This window comes from Schistocerca nitens, chromosome 1 (assembly GCF_023898315.1).
Source record: "Schistocerca nitens isolate TAMUIC-IGC-003100 chromosome 1, iqSchNite1.1, whole genome shotgun sequence".
Lineage (NCBI taxonomy): Eukaryota > Metazoa > Arthropoda > Insecta > Orthoptera > Acrididae > Schistocerca > Schistocerca nitens.
Window position 1 is genome coordinate 1132339830 of NC_064614.1, and position 18410 is coordinate 1132358239.

The window sequence follows — 18410 nt, forward strand, 5'->3', positions numbered from 1 at the left end:
AGCGTTGGAACAGCGTTGTTGAAATTTTATGTCTATGTGTAAAAATACAGAGAGTAGATTATTTTTATTGTGTATTTTAGATAAATTTTGTTTCTCATGAATGATCACGAGAAGTAAGGCACGACTATTAGTGAGCGAAGCTAAAACAAAAGTGGATACTATAATGGATAAGGGGCGGTTTACTGACGGGGATAGGTTCGGAGATGAGATGGGCACATTTTTAGCAGGACAGGACGACAGGGTCATTGATGAGCACGGTGATTTGGACGCGATCTTAGAGCAACGTCGCGGCCATGATTATGATAGTGAATTGGAGGATGGAACAGAGACAGGCACACAGGTCGAGACGGTAGCAGAAGTTTATAGTCAAACGAACGAGTGCAGACAGAGGCCAGCTCGGTCACGTCAGAGCTCTAGCGCCCAGGTGTCCCGAGTTACATCGCCCATGTTTGAAGAGGATCAAGAAGATGACGTAAACCCAATACTGAGCTTCCTACGATCAATGAAAGAAGAAGCTGATGAACAACGTAAGAAGGAGAAGGAAGAAGATGAGAAACAACGTAAGAAGGAGAAGGAAGAAGATGAGAAACAACGTAAGAAGGAGAAGGAAGAAGCTGAGAAACAACGTAAGAAGGAGAAAGAAGAAGCTGACGAACAGCGTAAGAAGGACACGGAAGCAATAATTTCGCATATAGGGGAAATTCGTGGGGAATTATTAACAATAAAGAAAGAATGTGGAGAAGCAAAACAAATGTCAATGGTAGCACAAAAAGTAGCAGGCCTAGCCAAAACTGCAGCAACAGGGGCAATGAAAATCGCAAGAGTAACTTCTCAACTCGCAGAGCGCTTGCGACGTGCGACACAAGTCCACTCAAAATCCCTAGCGGCCTTAAAGACTCAAGGTAATATTGCGGTTACGAACATCACGAAACGAATGAAAGAAGTAGAGAGTCGGATAGCAAAACTAGAGCGAAACGGGCACACGAGCACTGCGCGTTCGGATACCAATGATGGAGTGCGCAGAATTGTGTCTCCGAGGAAAAGCCCGCCGTGCTCTAGCCCAGTGACAGAGTGCGGAACTAACAATGCACACGCAGAAACACCTAGTAATAGCTCCAATAATTGTAGCCCACTTAGGAGAGTGAATTCTGAGTGCCACTGCCACTGTGATACAGAGGTAGCACATCACAGTTATCAGCAAGATAGATCAGGACACTCAGCAGACGTGCAAGTATCGGAAACGAGTGACAACACCAGTGCGAGGATCGGACAGGATTTTGATCACAATCACTTCCTGTCGATACTAAAATTCCAAAAGTTCAGAGATAATGGAGGGTCGATGCATCCCAAGAGCTGGGTGATGCAGTTTACAAATTCATTACCGTCATCATGGCCAACCCTGGCAAAATTAGAATTCATGTGTGGACACATCGAAGGCCAAGCCGCAGAAAAGATGCGGGGTGTGGCAGCGACGTGTCAGACTTATCAGGAATTTGTTGATGCGTTCCTGGGGATCTACTGGTCAAAGGAAACGCAAGACAGGATTAAAGACGAAATAATATTTTGTCCTGAACTGGAAGTGTCCGGGCATAAGAGCGCAACCAAATTTTTTGATGATTTACTCAAGAAGAATCAGTTTTTAGATAGTCCATATAGCAAGGGAGAAATCATCAAATTTTGTTTTTCCAAATTGCCTGTTAGGTATCAACAGACACTTGTCGGCAAGTGTGGATCTGACATCGAAGCATTCAAGAGTCTATTGCGCGAACTCGAAGTAGTCTTCGATAAACAAGACGCAAAGGACAGGAAGAAGGCGCAAAATAACAAATACCACGGGCCAGCAAGGGCAGACGACAACAGATCGCATAATCGCGCTCGTCGGTTAGGAAACCAGGGTTACGGAAATCAAGGTTACGCAAGTCAAGATTATGGAAACCAGAGACACGGAAACGAGAACGTTAGGGAACAAGGTCAATCTAGACAAGGAATCTGGGACAGGAGGAATGACGAACGGCAAAGCGACCGTAATTGGAGAGAGCGAAATCAAGGACAACAGGAGAACCGGGAGATAGAAATTAGACCTCCAAATCCTAATGCACGTCAGAGGAGGGGGAGTCTAAGAAGGGATTGACGCTAGTCCATAGGACTCCACCACTTCTCTCACACAAAGAAGTTCGTGGAATAATAGTAATTTAAGTGGTGTACATATTAGAATAGGCAAATGTATGAACCTTTCTTCGGGGAACAATAATCGTTACATTAATAGATTAAGATTGCTAAAGTATTAACACGCTGCGTTGTCTTGCATAAGAATTTACTGCTGCTATCCTCTTTTTGTTTATGTTCGCGATCTCCAATGTCGATGGAGTAGGAGACACTACCTTTTCATGAGCAATGTTTTTGTCCCTTCCTATCTGGTGTCCATGTTGAGGGCGCATACAAGAACGTGCTCTTAGAAGCGTTCTGAGAAGTCGTGATACGCTCCATAGCGGCCACAACCAGTTCGTGAGTCGTTCATACCAATGCTTGCAGGCACGCGTCAGTGCACTGCAAGATTGTGGTATATTGCGTGATTTCGAGGATGAATATGGGCAGTATAGTTTTTTTTTTGCAGAGCTGCGCCAGCATCGTTGTCTTGCAAGTCGGGGTGATCCTGTGAGCGTTTGACTCCAGTGGTGCCCTAGACGAGAGAAATGCGAGCATAAAGCCTACCATGCCAATGTGCTGGTTGGGGATTTAGCGTGCTGCTCGTGACTGTCACAGATGAATAACCAGGGACTTATACTTGGATATTCGTGACATACTGTGTAGCTGGCGTGTGTTGGGCGACTGAAACCTCAACAGGAACCACCCCTGGCTTGGTCATATTACATTGCTTCTGGAAAGGTGTGCTTTGATCCCGAAAACCGCATCAGATAGAGAAGGAAGTTGCAACTATAAATTTATTGTCGTGTATAGCCATGGCTAACCCAGTCTCTGGAGTTTCAGTGAGGCGTAGTGAGAACTCGGAGGCCATGTCGTACGGCGCGCACATCACTGTCGTCAATAGCGGCGAGCAGCGAGACATCTCAACGTAACAGGAATTATGTGAGAGTATTGTATAAAAAAAAAAAAGGTAATAATAATAATAATAATAATAGAGTACCATATTCTAGGATAAATTAAACTTTAGGATTTTTACAATAACTAGATTAATATTGTGGGGGTTTTCTACCACAAGTGTTGTGTTTGGCGCGCGCCTGTTGGGATGTTATTTTTCAGATCATGAAACCACAGACCCGAGATGGAGGGACGACCGGCGAGCGAACGTACAATAGTTGCATGTTCGAACGTACAATAGTTGCATGTTCTTTATAGCTCAGTAAAACTTCAGCCTGCATAATAATATAATTTATTTAGAAGACATAGAATGTAGATCGTTGGCATATGGTAGTTAATTCTTGAGCATGTCTACTGTCGATCTATATAATTAATAGTAATATTAGTGCGGGCCCGCACATTTAGTTGTTCATCCATTACAAAGCATCAGTTATCACACACCATGTACAATACTGAGATCGGTCTCTACACATATATCAAAATAAATTATTTCCATGTCTAGATTAGATGTTATAATGATTGCCATAGATTAATAACTATAAAAGTAAAATAAGAGTGTCTGAAATGACAGACCATCAATGTTTCATTATGTAAATTTATTATAACATAGAAGGTCATGGGAAAAAGTTAGGCATAAGATTTTTGTAAGAATTGTGCAGATGACGAGGATCGTGGCAATGCGGAGGCCGGCCGGAGCGGGAACAAGAGGTCTACGGCTACCTGCAAGAAAAGAGCGTCAGCACCCCACCTGACGTGAAGGGCGAGAACATCCGGTCCACAGGCTGACGGTCACCCGGCCGCATACCTGAGGGATTACGCGGGACCCTCGCCAGGCCACAAGCGAAAGTGAGGCTGGCCGTTGACACTGACACGTGACCCACACGCGACAGCCTGCTAGCTCTCCGGACGCGGCAGCCGTTTGGAGGGATTCCCTGCGGCAGACCACGTTGTCGTGAGTACACGAAGAAGATCACATATCGTGTCAGAATCTGCGCCTCATGTGCCTCAGGACAGAAAGGGACGCTATATACTCACCTGTTTGGGTTTTTACAACTCACTAGCATTGGCCGATCTGCATACACAAAGCAGTATCGTGCCACACTAACAAATGTATGGTCTCATTTCTAACTTCTCCTCTCTTTTAGAGAGCAGTTTTAGCAATCGTCACTCCTAGTTCGATCCTGTATGGATGACCGCACACACTTGTGGAGTCACTCCACGTGCCATCATCCCTTGTCGAACTGCAATATTGGGAAACGTAAAGTACTGTCCAGCGAGAGAAGAGACCTAGACTAGTGATGTATCCCAACAAATAGACCTCAGAGACAATTAATCGACGTGAGGAGAGCCTATCACTGTGTCTTCCTACCGTACTGCCGTGATCATATGTGTGGGTCTGACTACAATCTCAACAGCGTACTGCAGACACTCCAGAACTCCCTATTGCTGTTGCCACAACGTAGCAACAACACCCGACGTTTAGCCTTATGTGATGTCAGTACTGTGTAATTAGTGAAGTGCTACGGATATTTCTAACAATGTGATTTAGTGCCTCATTCTCAGCACAGTCGTGAACTTTGTGCAATGTGCATGCACAATTTGATGCCCCATGAACCTTTTTTTTTTTTTTCTTTCTTAAATTTCTTTCTCTAGTGTTGGTTTTGTAATGTATGTTATACCTTGTATGTGTTTGTGTTTTTCACTGTAATTCTTATTACAAATTACTGTATTGTTCTCCACACCATGTTTTTTTTGTATTTTGTATTTATTGTTGTGTGTATGCGAACAGTGTGCCTGAAGTCCCCATAAACTGAAGCAGATACCACCACTGTCATTGTGAATGGACCATCAGTTCAGGGAACATTTTGTAAAGGTTATTCTTGCTGCAGGGAGACAGAATGAATCGGAGGTTGTAATTAGATTCTGACAGCTCACAAAGAGATTGTTAACTTAAATAGTATCATGTGTGAGTGAGTTCAGGTTAGTTTAATGATTAAAATTGTTGTAACATCTTGGGCATTTAATTGCGGAGCACTCCAACTCTGATTGTAAAGAATAAACTGCTCCATATTTGGCTCAGATGCCCGGGCCATATTTAGAGCGTGAATGTCTGCGTGAATCGGTGTTTGGAAGGGGCTCCCTGGGTATGGATGTGTGATGTGAGTGTTAGTGTTCCATATTAAGAAGGTGAAGTTGGCTACATCATAAATAATCCTCCCTCTATGAGCTGCATTTTTCAGTTGCAGTGATTTTCTTTATAGAGTGCGGCATGTGGAACCAGTTGCGAGATTGTTCTTGGGTGATTGACTCACTACCTTGCTCCTAAGTGAGCCAACCGCTCACCAATTACAATCTAAAATGGCGTAGGGGCTATGAGAGGTGGCATGAGCCCCCTCTCATATTTCTATCTTACGACTCTCCTCTCTATTTGCATGCGGTGGAGGGCTGCTATTCCTTCACACGCGGACTTCCCACGCAGCGTCTCTCGTCACCCGGGTGGTCCGGTGACAGGCGGGTTAAGCCGACGTGTGTGCGGCAGTCGAGTGAATGCTTTGCAGACGCCGACATTGTCAAGAGACACGCCCGCTGGGGTGTGAAGTAGCGGCTGGGCTAGAGGTTCCGTTACTTCGGAGAAACTTAGCGAAAACACTTTCTGGCGGGCTACCAGCGAGGCGTGGGAATGACTTGTGTACCCTGGCAGTTGTGGCGGGAAAATTCCCGCACTTTCTGCAAAATAGTAACGGTGATTGGTTTGCTCAGAACATAGCGCCGTGACGTAGCAAAATCAGCACAGAAATTGGCGCCAAGAATCTCCATTGGTGGAATGGTAGTGCTCTGGCAATAGAGTGGAATTTCCGCCGGTTTTCGAGTTGCTGATTGGAACGTTTAACCTCGGCCACTGTCGTGGGGGCGGAAATGTTCTGTGTTCGGCCTGTACGGGTGCTCTTGTGGGGAGTCGGCAGTCGCTTTTCGGTCGAGGACGTCGAAGCAACCAGCCCTCGCCTGCGGTACGCCAGATCGTGTTCTGGGAGATAAGAAGACTGTTTGGTAATGTACGTCCGCAGCACCGGCAGATAGGGATTTTCCTAGGTGACAATCAGAGCTCAGCAGAGCGCGCCTGTTCATCCTTTTCTAACTTTGTTCTGTTTCGAGTAGCAGCAATTACTGTTGGGTTAGCTGTGTGTCTCTCTTGAGATTTGAGTGGAAAGGAATTGGCTCCACATACCACCTCGTCTTAAACCTCACGATCCAGTTTAGGGACAACTTCACCTTTACAGTGTTTGTATGAATCTCCAAATTTGAGCCAATTTGATGTATTATATTTCCTGTGTTTCTTTTACTATTCAGTGTTTAGTCTTAATAAATCATATTGTTATTTTGGACAGAACTTTCATTCTGTTAATCGATAGAGCAACCCTATCATTCCTCACTATGCAAATGAAACCTTTGTTTATTTAACTTATTTATAAAATTAAATTATTGCAGGTGCCAAACTCTCTTCTACTCCACTGGCAGGGTTGATTAGAGTCAGTTCGCGTATTTTTTTTATCCTTGTGCAACAGCAAAAGTCGGAGTTAGAATAGGGGGGGCTTAGAGCATGATTTACATATGTGGATTCTAGTAGAATTTAGTGATAAATACACTGATAGCCCCGGCACCTCGCAACGTAACGGATACTGACGCTCGGGCAGGGTGACAGGTATTGTGCTGCGGTGGCAATTTACAATGCTGATGATTTTTTTTTAATGAATTGGTTATAACTACCTATTCGTGCCTCCAACTGGCAATACCCATTTAATTTTTATATTTACGTTACGTCCTATAAAAGAGAAAACCACAGCTGCAGTCCTAAGCACCCGTTTTAGTAATGAAGTGCTACAACTCGAACAGTGGGCAATAACTGTTCACACTAGCGTTATGTACGCCATCACCTCTACAAGTGCGATATATTTTCCCAGAACCCTCGTAATAAACAGTAGTTGGTCGTTTGCCTTCCCTACAACTGGCCTTCAGTGCTCGTTCCACTTCATGCCGTTCCGCAACGTTTCGCCTACATATTTAACAGACGTGACCGAATCAAGCAACACACTAGTAACATTGTTTTCGAACTTCAGAGGAAACTTTCCTTTTTTGTTCACATTACCATATTCAAACAAACCATTTCTCGCATCATTTAAAAATTCTGTCAAAGTCATCCTCACTCAAAAACGACGCTTCTCCTTACACTTGAGCACAACCAGCAAACAACAGAGATTGCTGCTCATCATGTAGATAGTTTATGCAGATGGCATCTCGTCACAGATCAGCAAACAATTCAGATTGCTGCCCATCTTATCGATTGATTGTTTATACAGATAGAGAACAGGAACAGTGTTATCACAGTTCACTGGGTCACTGCTGACGTTACTTTAATCTCTAATTGACACTTGTCGTCCAGGACAGTGTAATGGATTCTACTGGTCAAAAAGTCTTCAAGACATTTCGTATTTGAGAACCTATTCCTATTGCTCGGACCTTTCTTGCCGGTATACATTGCAGTACATTGTTGAGCAATATACGGGAAGACGGGCTGAACCAGAACTCCAACAACAAACTTTCAGAGGTTGTTGAGGGACACCTGAGTATTTTCGCAACAGTGCGACCGTCGATGGTGTATGCTTTGTGTCTTGTTTGGAAATAAATTTGTTCCGTTAACCCACGGTACTTCCCGTTGACGACACAGTGTTATGCTGCGTTCATCAAAGAATAACCTTGATGAAAAAAATTACACTATGTGTTCTCCCACGTTCGCCGGAATCTCACTGGATTTCGTTTCACACACAGCAGAAGCCGAGCTGTGTCGAATACAACCGAGTTCGATAATAAAGATACGTTTTACGCTACTCGTTAAGCGCACGTAGACTAGGCGATAACAACAATGCGCCGGCATTCAACTGGACAGCACTGGCTAGCCATCTGATTCAACTAACCAGTAGTAATGTAAACAGTTGCAGTTGAAACGTAAAAATCGTCGACCAGAGAAAAAAAAATTATTATAGCTTCGAACGTCATGTAATTTTTAAAGAGAATGGAATAACAACGCATATCAAAACTCTGACAATAAGATTCCTAGGGGCTAGACAGAAAACATACAGTGAGTCCAAAAAGTATTCGTCTAGTTGTAATTAAAAAAAAAAGTATAAGTCACGTGAGAGGAACATAAAATCATAAAATGTGAACATCCAGTCATATACAACGAATCTTGGTAAGTCATTTTTGTTGATGGGCAACGGAATAAATACATCCATAGCGATAACACATTTGACAAAATGGAGAATTTATTCAAGGGCTACTTCAAAAAGTATTCGTCCACTCATTTTTTTTAAATTTGCAATCTGAAAATATGATTTCATTTACAAAAATTAATATTTAGTGGGTTTTCCCTTTGCAGCTATTACTGCTTGTAGTCGTCTGGGCATCGACTTGACCAAGTTTGCCGTCAGAGAGGCTGGAATTTTGTCCCATTCGTCTTGAAGTGCTTCTCTTAGGTCTCTATTGTTAGAAATGTGTCTTCTCCTGGTGCTATCTTCCAGTACTTTTCAAAGGTGTTCAATAGGATTAATGTCTGGGCTCTGAGGAGGGGTGTTAAGTAGTTTTGGGGTATTGTACAGGAGCCACAGCCTTGTATTTAGAGTCGTATGCTTTGGGTCGTTATCTTGTTGAAAAATGTAATTTCCTTGCATACCTAATTTTTCGGCGCTAGGATCCAGATTGTCCTTTAAAATGTTGGTATACATTTGGTGATCCATTGTACCTTCTATGAAATGTAATTTTCCAACACCTGCAGCACTCATACAGCCCCACACCATTAGGGTGTTGGCACAAGATTGCATGGCAGCATCTCCGCATCCTTCTTACGCCACACCATTCGCTTGCCACCCGACCCGAATACGTTGTATTTACTCACATCAGAAAATATTACTCTATTTCAGAAGTTTTCCTTTTTGAATCTATGTTCCATCGCAAAATGAAGACGTTTCTTCCGATTCTGTTCACTGATCCAAAATTTCTTGCGCGCTACCCGGCCATGATACCCATCCGTTCTGAAGGTATTTCCGGGGGCACATACCTTCTTTCCGCTAGACTAACTCCCCAGCCAACTTAGGAGCGCTGATTTTAGGTTTCTTCTTCATTTTCCTCATGATAAATCTCACATCTGCATCAGTCAATGTGTGAGGGCGTCCGGTATGCGGTAGATTTCTGAATCATTTTGTTGCGCAAAATCGATCCATTGTCGACTGAACCGTCGATCTGCGTCTACCGACTACTTTACCAATCTCGTAAGAAGATTTGCACTCATTATGTAAGCGCAGAATAAGTTTCCTTTCAATCAGCGTCGTCTCACTACCCTTACGGTCCGTGGCGCTAATTGCACTGTATCGGTGCCCTTCAGAACCACAACAGGCGATAGAGTGGGGCCGCGCACGGTTGACTCTAGTGCAGGGCCGGCCAAACGCTGCACAGTGTGCAGACGTGCGGAAGTGCTGCACATGTGCGCACGAGTGCGACAGCGACATCTGTTGTTAGTCATGTGTCCTAAATGAACGGCGGCGGCTCCTCTTCCCTGTTTATGTGGTACAAGCAAGAGCGCAACAGTCCCAGTCTCGTTTACCCCTGGTGACCGTAACGTTAACAGAGAAGTACTGAGAAATGGTAGGTACTGCGAAAAAGCAAAGAACGGAAGATCTATATACTCAGTCGTTTCGATCGAGCATGTGATGAAAATCTCCCGCAACTGCTTGCGTTCGTCAGCGAGCCGTGCTTTTGTGTCCGATATTAACTATATCATGTCTCATGACCAGTGGTAAACGTGTTTGGATTTATTCCTTTCATAATTAAAAATTAGTGTTTACTACTAACTGTGCATTATTGCATCATTCTGCTCCATGTTACATTATTATCAGGAAAATTGGTCATTAAACTGATTGTTGTATACATACATTTAGGGTTTTCTTTTAAATGTGTGAAGGGCTACGCTCAGCTGAAGTCGATAAAACATAACATTCATCTAATTGCCGGTTATTACGCAGATTTCAGACGGAACTGATGGAAGACATAGCAATAATGGCACAGGTCATCATCGAGAGGTCAGCGAGACAGAAATTATGTGGGTGTAATTGCATTGGTTTAATGTTATTTGAAATCATGACTAAGGTTCGTTGGAAGTCGCTAAGTGCTCTCTTTCTTAAATACTAGATCAAAAACATTACGCGTATTTACGTGCCGTCAGTCAAGCTGCCTTAATAAAAACCCACGATTGTTAATTGTATTACTTGTCTTACTGGGTTAAACTGTTAACGTAAAAGTAGACGTCTCAATGAATAGACTGTGACAGTATTTTAAATGTTTAATACGGGAAATACCTTCCCATGGTTGGCTTGCAAGCTGTGGAAAGAGCACTAGCATGCACCGGTACAGAGTTTCTCGGCAAGTGGATAAAGCGACATCTGTGCGTAGTAACATGCACTACATGAACGCTGACGGCTGCGGCGTGCACGCTGTGACCCGGAAGTTGCACATGTGCAGGAGCACCGCACGCGTGCAGAATTTCTGGCCGGCCCTGCTCTAGTGTGTGCCGTGGGTCAGCGTTATACACTCCTGGAAATTGAAATAAGAACACCGTGAATTCATTGTCCCAGGAAGGGGAAACTTTATTGACACATTCCTGGGGTCAGATACATCACATGATCACACTGACAGAACCACAGGCACATAGACACAGGCAACAGAGCATACACAATGTCGGCACTAGTACAGTGTATATCCACCTTTCGCAGCAATGCAGGCTGCTATTCTCCCATGGAGACGATCGTAGAGATGCTGGATGTAGTCCTGTGGAACGGCTTGCCATGCCATTTCCACCTGGCGCCTCAGTTGTACCAGCGTTCGTGCTGGACGTGCAGACCGCGTGAGACGACGCTTCATCCAGTCCCAAACATGCTCAATGGGGGACAGATCCGGAGATCTTGCTGGCCAGGGTAGTTGACTTACACCTTCTAGAGCACGTTGGGTGGCACGGGATACATGCGGACGTGCATTGTCCTGTTGGAACAGCAAGTTCCCTTGCCGGTCTAGGAATGGTAGAACGATGGGTTCGATGACGGTTTGGATGTACCGTGCACTATTCAGTGTCCCCTCGACGATCACCAGTGGTGTACGGCCAGTGTAGGAGATCGCTCCCCACACCATGATGCCGGGTGTTGGCCCTGTGTGCCTCGGTCGTATGCAGTCCTGATTGTGGCGCTCACCTGCACGGCGCCAAACACGCATACGACCATCATTGGCACCAAGGCAGAAGCGACTCTCATCGCTGAAGACGACACGTCTCCATTCGTCCCTCCATTCACGCCTGTCGCGACACCACTGGAGGTGGGCTGCACGATGTTGGGGCGTGAGCGGAAGACGGCCTAACGGTGTGCGGGACCGTAGCCCAGCTTCATGGAGACGGTTGCGAATGGTCCTCGCCGGTACCCCAGGAGCAACAGTGTCCCTAATTTGCTGGGAAGTGGCGGTGCGGTCCCCTACGGCACTGCGTAGGATCCTACGGTCTTGGCGTGCATCCGTGCGTCGCTGCGGTCCGGTCCCAGGTCGACGGGCACGTGCACCTTCCGCCGACCACTGGCGATAAAATCGATGTACTGTGGAGACCTCACGCCCCACGTGTTGAGCAATTCGGCGGTACGTCCACCCGGCCTCCCGCATGCCCACTATACGCCCTCGCTCAAAGTCCGTCATCTGCATCTGCATCTAATTGTGGCGCTCACCTGCACGGCGCCAAACACGCATACGACCATCATTGGCACCAAGGCAGAAGCGACTCTCATCGCTGAAGACGACACGTCTCCATTCGTCCCTCCATTCACGCCTGTCGCGACACCACTGGAGGCGGGCTGCACGATGTTGGGGCGTGAGTGGAAGACGGCCTAACGGTGTGCGGGACCGTAGCCCAGCTTCATGGAGACGGTTGCGAATGGTCCTCGCCGGTACCCCAGGAGCAACAGTGTTCCTAATTTGCTGGGAAGTGGCGGTGCGGTCCCCTACGGCACTGCGTAGGATCCTACGGTCTTGGCGTGCATCCGTGCGTCGCTGCGGTCCGGTCCCAGGTCGACGGGCACGTGCACCTTCCGCCGACCACTGGCGACAACATCGATGTACTGTGGAGACCTCACGCCCCACGTGTTGAGCAATTCGGCGGTACGTCCACCCGGCCTCCCGCATGCCCACTATACGCCCTCGCTCAAAGTCCGTCATCTGCACATACGGTTCACGTCCACGCTGTCGCGGCATGCTACCAGTGTTAAAGACTGCGATGGAGCTCCGTATGCCACGGCAAAGTGGCTGACACTGACGGCGGCGGTGCACAAATGCTGCGCAGCTAGCGCCATTCGACGGCCAACACCGCGGTTCCTGGTGTGTCCGCTGTGCCGTGCGTGTGATCATTGCTTGTACAGCCCTCTCGCAGTGTCAGGAGCAAGTATGGTGGGTCTGACACACCGGTGTCAATGTGTTCTTTTTTCCATTTCCAGGAGTGTAGTTTAATCACTGCGCGTAGAATTTCGGCATGTTCAGGTGGTGGATGAATACTTTACGAACTGGCTCTTGTATTAAATTTTCTATTTTGTTAACCTTGCTGTCGATTGGATGTATTTCTTTCCTTGCTTTCCAACAAAAATGACTTACGAGGTACTTCTTACATGACTGGCTCTTTAGATTTTGTATACATTACTTTTCATGTTACACAGACTTTGTTTTCTAAAAGATATGCAGCTACACGAATATTTTTTGGACTGATTGTAAGATGCTCTCGTCCATAGCTAATGTAGTGTTGTAATTAAAAACAAGAGTGATGAAAATTAATTTAAATGGAAGGTAACTTTTCTGCGCTAGCTATGTGTGACATAAACGTGTATTGCAGGAATTTCACCGTATAGTTAAATATTAAAGCCACTGAATGTTTTACGGACAGCCAGTCATCTGGTACTCTCTGAATTCCATATCACAGGAATAAACTTGAGTACTATAATACTGATAACGATGCGGTCAACAACAGAATCCACGAAGCCACCCAAGCACCACATTCTCTCCTTTTATGACATGCTGATTTCCCCCCGCCAGCATTTGGCAGTGATGTATGACAAAGCTTCGTGCGTTAGTTCCAGTACGTCTGAGGTATCTTTTGTTATTTCTCGCAACAAATCCCTTAACTTGGCTCCAGAACAGTTTGTTGAGTTCAGATTGCAGTAGTACGTTAGCAACTGCAAAAATACAGCATTTGTACGGTATACTGTTTACCGGGAAAATTATTGTTTTCTATCACGCTTATCGCCCTGTCCCCTGTGAGACCAAATCTGCGATTAGAGTAACGGACATAGTCGAAATAAAGAGTATTTGCTATCCATTTTTGTCCCCAAAAATTAATTGGTAATGTTTTTTTAATGTAAACACTTATCACCAACTAAATAAAAAGCGCCGTCCGAACAGGCCTTTAAAGCATCATACATAGGGGGATATATATGATCAGCTCTCGCGGCCGTTGTCAGTTTTCGTCACCGGTGTTGCTACTTGTCAACCAAGCAGCTCTTTAGTTGGCCTCACAAGGGCTGAATGCACCCCGCTTGCCAGCAGCAGTCGGCAGTTTAACTTCGGTGATCCACTGGTAACCAGTGTTACCACTGTGGCAAGGCCGTTGACAATCTTCTATATAATATTGATGAATAAAAATTTATATTTGCAATGAAAACTAGAATTTTGTGTGCGATATGTAATTAGAAACAAGGAGACACGCATTTTTTTATAAAAATAATGTTTATGTGTTAATTGGTATATAATTGATGAATTTTGTGTTAAAATGATATAGGTTTTAGAAAAGTATGAAAAAATACATCGGAAAAAAGACCACAGCGAGATTCGAACCAACGATCCACCAATCACCCGATTAGCATCCTTCAGCACAACCGATCACAAATATGTTTGCAGTCCGCAGCTCGTGGTCGTGCGGTAGCGTTCTCGCTTCCCGCGCCCGGGTTCCCGGGTTCGATTCCCGGCGGCGTCGGGGATTTTCTCTGCCTCGTGATGACGGTGCTGTGTGATGGCCTTAGGTTAGTTAGGTTTAAGTAGTTCTAAGTTCTAGGGGACTGATGACTATAGATGTTAAGTTCCATAGTGCCTCTCTGCCTCGTGATGACTGGGTGTTGTGTGATGTCCTTAGGTTAGTTAGGTTTAAGTAGTTCTAAGTTCTAGGGGACTGATGACCATAGATGTTAAGTCCCATAGTGCTCAGAGCCATTTGAAATATGTTTGCACGGAAAACTTCAAACTTAGTTTTTTTCTACACTTAGAAACAATTCTCTTGACATTTTGAACGGTGTTCCACGTGCATGTTTCACTACATAACAAGAAGCAGCGTCAGCTATTTTTACACAATGTATTAACAGCGCGATAATCAGGGCACGACTACATATACACTGCGACTGTACACAGATTTTGAAATAAAAACTACGTAGATATGGAAAACGTTGATAGCCTTTAATACGTTAGGATATCTTTAAGTTTCATGTACTGTGACATAGTGAAAATACAGGGTGTCCCAAAAAGAATGACCCGATTTTAACTTGTAATAATATTGAGACAAATGGTGCTCGTAAGTAACTGAAACAGCACTAGATGTAATCGGCATGGTCTAGAGTTTTAGAAAAAATCCGCTAGATGTCGCTAAGAGCGCTAACCTGGAGCGTGCAGCCAGTCTAGCGCAATATGGCGTCCGCGCAAGAGAAGGCCTGCTAGGTCCGCTGACTTAACCCCATGTGATTTCTTCCTGTGGTGACATGTTAAACAATGTGTCTACCTTCCTCCCTTACCTCGTGACATTGATGAACTAAAAACCAGAATATCAGCTGCAATAGCTTCAGTGACAGAAGACACCTTACGCTCAGTTTGGGATAAATTCAGCTATCAGCTAGATGTCGTGCGTGCAGCCAATGGAGCATATATTGAAAATTTATGATGGATTTTTATAAACTTCTGTCTTTTCTGGGTAATTTAGTATGCAATTTGTTGGTGTTAAGCCCTTCTTCCTAGTAAATAATTCTATTTAAAATCGGGTCGTTCTTTTTGGGACACCCTGTATATCTAATACATATGGTTAGATTTACCTCCAGGGGCGTAACAACACCTGTGTTATGTGTGCTACGGCTACTGACCAATTATCACGATTGCATTTATTTTTAAGTCCCATAGTGCTCAGAGCCATTCTGCATTTATTTACATCATGTTTGTTCTAATAGCGAACAAAGGATAGTTGTATGTTAACAGTGATGGGCAGCAGTACGGTTAGGATTGTTGATGAAGTGCTGGCCGATGTGCATGCTGTGTATGGGGTCACCGAGTGCAATGCAGAGGCGCACCGATGATGTGCTGACCTGTTCACACACAGAGGACACCAATATCACAGTTCTTCTGCATCTGTACATAGGATTCTACGAGAAACCGGATGTGTTGTACGTTTTGGTGATTGCATATTACAGTCTATTTCATTCTTGTAACGGTATTTGCGCAGAACTGAAGGGAACTGGGGTAACAAACGAAATAAATCTTAATTATATTATTATTCTGTGATGAACCACACCCTTATACCAAAATTCTCAGGTGTCCCTGAGCAACCTCTGAAAGTTTGTCGGTGGACTTCACACTGTATCCATACATAAAAAAATGTTTGTATATATGTATGTTCCACGTCTGAAACCAATGGACCAGTTTCAACCACACGTGGTACACATAACACTTCCTGTCGGGAAAGAACCGTTGGGGTGAGAAAGAAGTACCGGGTGATCAAAAAGTCTGTATAAATTTGAAAACTGAATAAATCACGGAATAATGTAGATAGAGAGGAACAAATCGACACACATGCTTGGAATGACATGGGGTTTTATTAGAACCAAAAAAATACAAACGTTCAAGTAATGTCCGACAGATGGCGCTTCATCTGATCAGAATAGCAATAATTAGCATAACAAAGTAAGGCAAAGCAAAGATGATGTTCTTCACAGGAAATGCTCAATATGTCCACCATCATTTCTCAACTATAGCTGTAGTCGAGGAATAATGTTGTGAACAGCACTGTAAAGCATGTCCGGAGTTACGGTGAGGCACTGGCGTCGGATGTTGTCTTTCAGCATCCCTAGAGATGTCGGTCGATCACGATACACTTGCGACTTCTGGTAACCCCAAAGCCAATAATCGCACGGACTGAGGTTTGGGGACCTGGGAGGCCAAGCATGACGAAAGTGGCGGCTGAGCACACGATCATCACCAAACGACACGCGCAAGAGATCTTCCACGCGTCTAGCAATATGGGGTGTTTTTTTTTTGTTTTTTTTTTTTTTTTTTGTTCTCGTAAAACCCCATGTAATTCCAAGCATGTGTGTCAACTTTTACGTCTCTATCTACATTACTCCGTGGTTTATTAAGATTTCAAATTTATACTGACTTTTTGATCACCCGGTATATAGCCCAGGCCACGCGAAAACTCAGATGTTTTTCACCCAGTGTTTGAGAAAGAGAGCGTTTAGCGACTTGCAACAAGCTTTACAAATAAATTCAAACGCCTACGAAACTTCTCCTTGCTGACAATCCCAACAAAATGATGAAAGAGAGAAAAGCTTATCTCTTACTACATTTTCGCTGTTCATACAGTAAAACTGCCGCATCAGGCATTACGCTTTAATTATTACTTCAAACTGTATTCTCGATAAATTTAGCAGATATTAATCACATGTACCACTGAATGTACCTGCAAAATTATAGCATTGTACGACATGTACTCATATGACGCCATAAACACTGAGATATGTGAAAAACCACCGCATCATACGTGAAGTTTAAATCTATTACTTTTTTGCTACTATGTCGCCACACATTTCACATGCATGTGGATACATACATAAGTCAATGTCCTACAAGAGTATATCATTGTACGACACATACACTCCTGGAAATTGAAATAAGAACACCGTGAATTCATTGTCCCAGGAAGGGGAAACTTTATTGACACATTCCTGGGGTCAGATACATCACATGATCACACTGACAGAACCACAGGCACATAGACACAGGCAACAGAGCATGCACATTGTCGGCACTAGTACAGTGTATATCCACCTTTCGCAGCAATGCAGGCTGCTATTCTCCCATGGAGACGATCGTAGAGATGCTGGATGTAGTCCTGTGGAACGGCTTGCCATGCCATTTCCACCTGGCGCCTCAGTTGGACCAGCGTTCGTGCTGGACGTGCAGACCGCGTGAGACGACGCTTCATCCAGTCCCAAACATGCTCAATGGGGGACAGATCCGAAGATCTTGCTGGCCAGGGTAGTTGACTTACACCTTCTAGAGCACGTTGGGTGGCACGGGATACATGCGGACGTGCATTGTCTTGTTGGAACAGCAAGTTCCCTTGCCGGTCTAGGAATGGTAGAACGATGGGTTCGATGACGGTTTGGATGTACCGTGCACTATTCAGTGTCCCCTCGACGATCACCAGTGGTGTACGGCCAATGTAGGAGATCGCTCCCCACACCATGATGCCGGGTGTTGGCCCTGTGTGCCTCGGTCGTATGCAGTCCTGATTGTGGCGCTCACCTGCACGGCGCCAAACACGCATACGACCATCATTGGCACCAAGGCAGAAGCGACTCTCATCGCTGAAGACGACACGTCTCCATTCGTCCCTCCATTCACGCCTGTCGCGATACCACTGGAGGCGGGCTGCACGATGTTGGGGCGTGAGCGGAAGACGGCCTAACGGTGTGCGGGACCGTAGCCCAGCTTCATGGAGACGGTTGCGAATGGTCCTCGCCGATACCCCAGGAGCAACAGTGTCCCTAATTTGCTGGGAAGTGGCGGTGCGGTCCCCTACGGCACTGCGTAGGATCCTACGGTCTTGGCGTGCATCCGTGCGTCGCTGCGGTCCGGTCCCAGGTCGACGGGCACGTGCACCTTCCGCCGACCACTGGCGACAACATCGATGTACTGTGGAGACCTCACGCCCCCACGTGTTGAGCAATTCGGCGGTACGTCCACCTGGCCTCCCGCATGCCCACTATACGCCCTCGCTTAAAGTCCGTCAACTGCACATACGGTTCACGTCCACGCTGTCGCGGCATGCTACCAGTGTTAAAGACTGCGATGGAGCTCCGTATGCCACGGCAAACTGGCTGACACTGACGGCGGCGGTGCACAAATGCTGCGCAGCTAGCGCCATTCGACGGCCAACA

General features: G+C 45.3%; 1 protein-coding gene across 3 annotated transcripts in view; it reads right to left on the reverse strand.

The window, feature by feature from the left end:
- The window catches only part of LOC126199429 (organic cation transporter protein-like), a 194107-nt gene that overhangs the window by 149705 nt on the left and 25992 nt on the right, over window positions 1-18410 (reverse strand). Inside the window, exon 2 of one of the 3 annotated variants that reach the window (XM_049936365.1) lies at window positions 3848-4031. The exons of the other annotated variants lie outside the window; for them this stretch is intronic. The gene's annotated coding sequence lies outside the window, so the exon portion shown is untranslated. The remainder of the gene's footprint in view (window positions 1-3847; window positions 4032-18410) is intronic. 3 annotated transcript variants of the gene reach the window in all.